The 8,149-nt window shown below is 33.4% G+C and overlaps 1 protein-coding gene across 2 annotated transcripts in view; it reads left to right on the top strand.

Moving 5' to 3' along the window:
• LOC115236577 overlaps window positions 1-8,149 on the top strand; it is a 16,311-nt gene that overhangs the window by 826 nt on the left and 7,336 nt on the right. Inside the window, exon 1 of one of the 2 annotated variants that reach the window (XM_029809109.1) lies at window positions 1,456-1,468. The exons of the other annotated variant lie outside the window; for it this stretch is intronic. The gene's annotated coding sequence lies outside the window, so the exon portion shown is untranslated. Of the gene's footprint in view, window positions 1-1,455; window positions 1,469-8,149 lie in introns of those variants that run through there. 2 annotated transcript variants of the gene reach the window in all.

The following is an 8,149-nucleotide window of genomic DNA, read 5'->3' on the forward strand; positions in this document are numbered from 1 at the left end:
ACATGTTTAAATAGTTTTTATAAAGGGAAGAAAATAATCGAGTATACGAATAATCTAAACCCGCTAACTGAAGCACAAATTGTCATGTATAAAATCTTGAGTAACTCATTAAAATTTTTATTGTATTATATATATGATTAAATCCGTGTGTTATATTGTCAAAAGATCTTTCATTGGCGGTATCATCCATGCGCATTGCGATTATTTTTATATAGCAATCAGAACTTAGTACAATCACGTGCGACCTTCTGCAGGTGATCGAAACGATAGCGACATGTCGATCACGATCTCTATCACCGTTCTATTGATTGAAATTCCAGTAATGTTCAACAAGATCCGAACAGCTAGTCGAGCATGGGAAAATAGTGAAGAAGTCTTCTTTTTATGTTAACTACGTGATCGATATTATCATGTCATGCGTCGCTTGTGTGAATGATAAAATGTGAAAATACACTTTTTCTTCTACCCGCTCTCGCTCCCATAATTCACGATTGATTTACATGGTGTATTCTTGACTTGTCTTTTATCAATTTAACCACTTAATTACTGATTTTGTTAGAATGTGTTGCTTGTGCGTATATTTAACGTACTATGGTCACAAGAACTGATTCGTATTTCAAATTACAAATAAATCTGATTAATAATTCAGTCTATTTTTTTGTTCTTAAAGTATCGAAATTTTGTTATCGATACTTTATACAGAGAGAATTTTTCTTCTCTTAAAATTTATCCTAAAAATCGTGGGACAACATGGCATTTTAAAGTATTTTATATGATTTTTTTATTTATTAATAAGTGTTATAATAAAATATTAAATACACTCGGTCAAATTTTATTAAAGTATACCTTGTAAAATTTAAATAATTTAAAAAAATGTTAGAGAGTAGTTCGTAAAGTTTTATTTTTTTAAATAGAAAAAATGCAAAGTAGTAATAGAAATATAAGATATACTGTACAAATTTTATAAATACAATACGCGCGATACTTTTTTAACTGCTCATTGGTAATATTAATAAGTACAATCTATTTATAAAGGAATATGTGGAAATTTTATCACGCAGCTATCTAGAAATTAACATGATTAAAAATATTTTCTTCGTACGGTGCTTGATGCAATGTGATCGATTTGTCGATTGACAAAATTATTTCAAATTCTTCTTTAGCCTATTGTTTTTCGTCGTTTTCCTTCGTATATTATCAAAATTATTATTAGACCTTTTTTTGGCGACGGTGTCTCTGTTTCTTTCTGCGTAAACCGTCATTCTTCACCTTCACCGTCATGAATACGATGTAAAAGCTCGTTTTCTATTTACGGACTCGATCGTTCGTTCGTGAGGTGGATCATAAGGACCGCTCGTATACCAAACGAATTTTTGTATTCGCTAGCAGTATAACCGGTTTGAGATTCGGACTTGGGAATTTCACTTCCTAACAATTCCAAATACGAATCTAGTAGCGTCTGTAATAAGTAAGCAATTTTTTTCGTGACGAGTTGTCAATGTCCAATGTCAATGGCCACAGTGCAATAAAATGAAAGGAAACATTTCACGCTCCGGGTAATTACTTTCCGTTCATGCATAATATCTGAGAAATGAGGTGCAGATTATTTTATTATTTATGTGTCTTCCCGAAAAGCGAAACTTACTTGATTATTGCCGAAAACTATATGCACGCGCACGTATGTATATGTATCATATACATGTATTTGTTTTTCATGTCGGATTTAATTGGATGTAATTTATACAGAAAAGAAGAGTACTATTTATTTATTATAAAATGACATCACTTGAGATTACGAGCGCGTTTTACAATTAATTAAATCAATTAAATTATTAATTAGTAATTTCCTACATTTATTGAGAGGAATGGAAAGTTTTTAGATAGCAAGATATGAAAATAAATTGTATTGATTTTTATAAATTGAATATATTATTTTGCACGGCATTTGTGAAACAGGAATTTAGGATAGCAAGTAAAATGCGATCATTGAACTTCTTAACAAGATCGCCACGACCGCACTTTATATAAAGGAGCGGCGCATAGCATTGTACGACCAGAAGATGTCGATTATTTTCTATACGAGATATAGAATTGATAATTAATAAATTGATTAAATAATTTCTTTGCGATTTTATTTACAAATTGTGAAAATTTGATGCAAAAGATGGATAAAAGTGTAAAACAGAAGCACGCGTATTATTACAGTTTCATGCTGAAATTACAATTTCGCGCTAAGTCACACGAAAAGAATTGGCAATGTTATTACAGAATAGGAGACCAAAAAGGTCATGTTACGTTCTGTTCATTTTATATATATTTTATTTTAATAAATCAGGCAGCTGTCAAACTATTCATTATTGCCGATTCGTTTCAGGGCTAATCAGTCATATTGTGTTCGATCCAAAAATATTGAATCGAGAAGTGAAGGCATTTCTGATATAAACGAACTAATTTGATTTAATTTTCAACGTCATAAAAAAGGAAACATATTATATGTGTTGTATTTAATGTTGGTGTGTTAAACGTAATTTTTGATTCCGTGAGATACTGATTTTATGTACATACAGAGTAATCCCCCAGGAGAGTAAAGTATAAATATTTTACCAACAGATTCTAAAACTAAAATTTTGTGAAGAATATTACAAGCGTTACGTGAATGAATCTGATTTTTAATGGTTATTAAGACCTCAATACTGTAATTAATATTGAATTGTCACAATAGATTGCAATATCTTTGATTGTATTGTAATATGGAATTAGTTCTCAATATAATAAATATATAATGAATGTATATTCAGTGATTATAATAGTGATAATGATATGCTAACAGCATATAATACTACATTTCACGGTTTTTTAAATTTATAGAGTGGTTCACTAATTTTAATTTTCTATCCGAGATATTTTTAGTATTTTAAATAATAGGGAATAATTGAAGCTAGAAAGCCAATTTTATTTTTTTTTTTTTTTAAATGGAATAACAATTTTTTATGATAGAATTTTCTCTGGAGTAGGAAATTCTAAGAAAGAAAGTATTAGAGTGCATGTATTTCAAAACTAATAGTTTTTGAGATAGTCTACTTTCAAGTTAGCAGTTATAATACTTGTTCCACAACGGATTCAGGTAAAAAAGTCAACACATAACTTATGTTGGTCAACGCATGATAAAATATATTTAATGAAATTTATTCTGATCAATTTTATGGTCACCTCGTTCCTCCGCCATCTAACGCCATTCGATTTTAAAAAACATAGTAAATTTATTAAGAAAAATCGATCGTATGTTAAATAAATCTGAAGACAATAAGATGTGATCCTTAGTGGTAAAGATTACAATCGATGCAAATGATCATAATTTTGAACATATTTTATAATGTACACATAGCAGTCCCTATTACACAAACATGCAGGATCCTGAATAAAAAAAGATTTGTGCAAACTTAAATCCTTATATTTCTGACAATTACTATAAAATATATATTTTTGTAAAATTGCATAAATATTGATATTAATTTTAAAATGTTTCTGAAATTATTTTATATTTCGATACCCGTTTCATATTTTATTATATATAAGATGGTCCACTAACTTTGATCACCCGAAATATTTTTTTAAATTTTAAACAATAGAAAAAAATGAAGCTTAAAAAAGGCTTAGAAAGCTTTACGATTCGAGATGCATGTTACATAGCAATAGTTTCGTTGTAAGTGTAGGCGTGAAGGAGATTTGAAGATTAACTTAAATTTTTTTGATAGACTGTGTGTGTGACCATGTTTTATGATGGAACGGCAAATTCTGAGAGAAAGTATTAGGATATATTCCAAAATCAATAGTTTCCGAAATATTCAACTCTTTTAAGTTAAAGCAATCACGATGCTTAACTTATAAGGTAAAATACTTCTTTCTTTTCAATGCCCAATGAATCACCGTACGAACTTCTGCTCTACATCCTGCAATAAGATTCTACGTATATCTACACCATACCGTGCTAAAACCACTGGCGTAAAATTGGATGATTAGAGAAACATCGAATACAAGAACGAGTATCTCGAAATGTGATACGAATCTTTGCTTCCGTGTTTTGTGTCGTAGAACGACCCGCAATAATAATTTATCCAAATATCAAATTGAACCGCCGCACTACTATTTCCTCGTTTTCAAATGCATGTTTATGTATAAATTGTTTGGCGATGTAATTTTTATTTTGATTTATATGCCGCAAGTCTTTAGCCGTTGCTATTCATAGGTCGGTTTATGCCGAATCGTCATTGTTATTTCTCACATTAACGACGCTAACGTGTTCTCAACGAATTTAAAAAGTTCCTTAAAAAACCTGGTAGCTATTTAGCCTCGACCTCCGACGCGATATCCTAGATGTTCCTCTGGCGAACGATAAAAAAGAAGAAAGAGTAGATTTCTGTATGTGATTTTCACCAAATGTATGTAGCGTCTTCCTTTGCTCAGAGACGGTGAAAAAAATGGCCCCGTTTCCGCTTCACGGAATATAAGTGCGATTAACATGCAATTATTCGGGTCAACAATGGGATCCCGAGGCTATGTGTTTATTACCCGATAGCTAACTCTCTCCCATCGACTTCCGTTGAAATTGAAGGTCAATCGTATACTGGTATGTGAAAAGAGGAATCTATTCTGTCAAGAATCAAAGTACGACAAGATGTAATAATACAACTTCTCGTAGAAAGCATGGCTATTTACGGTGACGTTTAATGGCTATTGTCACTAACGCATTGACAAATAACAGTAATTTGGAGCATGCTTGCATTCCACCGGAATAGGCCATGTATACGCTTCGATAATCATTGGATATGTCGAGAAAAAAACTGAACTTTTTTCTTTTATTTTTGTAGGTAGACGCATATACATGTATCATATTTTTCTAATAAAGCATTAATGAAAGATAATTAAAGACTGACAATAGTGAAAATGAAACAAATCGCGAATGATTGATAATAAAAGATTTAATTCAGTATTCTGTTTTATTATTAGATTTTTTAATAAAAACACACATTAAATATAAAATAGGTCAGTGCGGAGAAAATAATGATAAAAAATTAATTAAATGCAATCAATGACAGATGATATGTGTTTTCCTGTTTTCTTCAACACTTACTAGTTAAATGCAAGCTAAATATATATCTAGTTATTATTGACGAAGAAATGATACACGAGATTCCATTTATTGCCAATACATGCAACTTTCTAATCGATATCTTTTTTTTTTTTCATTAGAAGTATTGCGCTTATTATTACATTTAATCTTTATATGATTCTTATATGATCCATGTATGAAAAATAGAGATATTATATATCTATATGTAGAAAGAGAAAAATAAGGAAATTAAAAAGTTAAAATGTTACCAATGAAGAAGCAAGAGAATAAAAAGATAATTCAAATGAATTCAAAAACTTCTCTTTCCTTTTTATTAAATCAGAATCTTTTCATCTCTTTTTAATTAAGATAGAATTTCCAATACCTTCACATGGTTTGAATGCCAATTATATATTCAGGATTACAATCTCTATAATATATCCAGATAAGAAGATTCAGATCATTCGTGGTGTACTATTTTGTATATTAATATTATATCATTTGAACTATTTTCCTTAATTTTATAGAATTTTTTCAAAACTACATTTGTTAAATAAAATTTTTATTTTATTATATTATTTCATGTCACGAATATAATTCTCTCTTTCTCTTTCATCAAACTGAATATTTGCAATGCTCGCCTCGCCTTGCGCGTTACGAAATACCACATTATTATGTAGTGCTCATAGTGACACATGCATTTATCTATGTACCGGTGCTTTGTTTCAGAGAAATAACGGTCCGTACGCGCGATATGTACGATGCGTAATGCAATACAACTAAAGCGACGAAAAAAATTAAAGCAAAGTATGTCATGTACTGCATAGAATTTGGCTCTAGCAACGTCTAGCGTGCATGTTATATACACATACATTATTTAAAATATATCAAAGATTATATATATATGCAATAGTTATAGAAAAAAATATGACTGTATATTATATAAATTGTGAAATCAAAAGCGCCATTTGCGCGAATAATTTAGTCTTACTATTATAGAAACTATGCAGCCAATACGTTTTTAAAGATCATTTTACGAACAGTTTTTTATAAATTATAATTTTGAACGCGTAATATTAGTTATAAGACATATCACATTTAATAATCGTAAATTATTTATATTTATTTTTTATAGTAAGATAAAATTATCAAAAAATGTGTGGTTTTCTTTCTCTGAAAAAAAGTGTGATAATATCATGATAAATATATATAAAACATATATGTATGTGTGTATAATTGTACAAATATATATATTTAAGAGGATGCCGGATACCGACAGAATGCGAATATTAGTAGGATTGCAAAATATTTTTGTTGATTATAGATATCAACAAATCCTTTTCCATAATTAAAGTATACATAATAACGGAGTGCGGGGTTTATGATTTTATATGAAAAGTGAAAAAAAAATTAAAAGATTACAGTTTTGTTATCGGCTTCTGCCGTCAACATTTACTTAATATAAAAAACCTGCAACCTGCACGTGCCTAACAAGTGAACTCCGCACTCGGCATTTTATCAAAGAGTATTAGTGAACTTCGAGAAGTAAGTTTAGAAGCTTTATAAAAAAGATTTTACTATGCAACATTTTGCACACCGAAATGTTTCTTACTAGGCTTTCAAATACATTTTCAAACGTTCACTTATATTCCTTCATGCATTTCCGAGTGGAGAGGTATCCTATTTTGCACGTACACACCGCAAAACCCTTATATTAAGCAAATATATAATTATTATGGCCGGTAAAACAGGACGGTCCGGCAACACCTCGTGGTCGGCCTACCTGACAGTGAGTTCCGGCGCCAGCTTTCACCGTACGCCCGACATGTCGGCGCTGCCGCAGAATCCGAGCAAGCCGCGAATAGTTAACGCCACCAGTAACTCGGTCACCCTGACGTGGAGCCCGGGCCACGAGGGCCAGAGCAAGATCGTCGGCTACAATATCGAGTACTATAGCAGCAACCTGAACACCGGCTGGGTGGTGGCAGCCACGGGTAGAGAATAAGAGAGAGAGAGAGAGAGAGAGAATTAGAGAGAGGGAGAGAGAGAGAGGGAGGTAGAGAGAGGGAGGGAGGGAGAGAGAGGGAGAGTAAACGAGTGTGAGTGAGTGAGTGAGTGAGTGAGTGAGTGAGTGCGTGAATGTGTGTGTGTGTGTGTGTGTGTGTGTGTGAGAGAGAGAGAGAGAGAGAGAGAGAGAGAGAGAGAGAGAGAGAGAGAGAGAGAGAGAGAGAGAGAGAGAGAGAGAGAGAGAGAGAGAGAGAGAGAGAGAGAGAGAGAGAGAGAGAGAGAGAGAGAGAGAGAGAGAGAGAGAGAGAGAGAGAGAGAGAGAGAGAGAGAGAGAGAGAGAGAGAGAGAGAGAGAGAGAGAGAGAGAGAGAGAGAGAGAGAGAGAGAGAGAGAGAGAGAGAGAGAGAGAGAGAGAGAGAGAGAGAGAGAGAGAGAGAGAGAGAGAGAGAGAGAGAGAGAGAGAGAGAGAGAGAGAGAGAGAGAGAGAGAGAGAGAGAGAGAGAGAGAGAGAGAGAGAGAGAGAGAGAGAGAGAGAGAGAGAGAGAGAGAGAGAGAGAGAGAGAGAGAGAGAGAGAGAGAGAGAGAGAGAGAGAGAGAGAGAGAGAGAGAGAGAGAGAGAGAGAGAGAGAGAGAGAGAGAGAGAGAGAGAGAGAGAGAGAGAGAGAGAGAGAGAGAGAGAGAGAGAGAGAGAGAGAGAGAGAGAGAGAGAGAGAGAGAGAGAGAGAGAGAGAGAGAGAGAGAGAGAGAGAGAGAGAGAGAGAGAGAGAGAGAGAGAGAGAGAGAGAGAGAGAGAGAGAGAGAGAGAGAGAGAGAGAGAGAGAGAGAGAGAGAGAGAGAGAGAGAGAGAGAGAGAGAGAGAGAGAGAGAGAGAGAGAGAGAGAGAGAGAGAGAGAGAGAGAGAGAGAGAGAGAGAGAGAGAGAGAGAGAGAGAGAGAGAGAGAGAGAGAGAGAGAGAGAGAGAGAGAGAGAGAGAGAGAGAGAGAGAGAGAGAGAGAGAGAGAGAGAGAGAGAGAGAGAGAGAGAGAGAGAGAGA

Source organism: Formica exsecta, unplaced genomic scaffold (assembly GCF_003651465.1).
Source record: "Formica exsecta isolate Colony F162 unplaced genomic scaffold, ASM365146v1 scaffold258, whole genome shotgun sequence".
In the NCBI taxonomy this organism is placed as follows: domain Eukaryota; kingdom Metazoa; phylum Arthropoda; class Insecta; order Hymenoptera; family Formicidae; genus Formica; species Formica exsecta.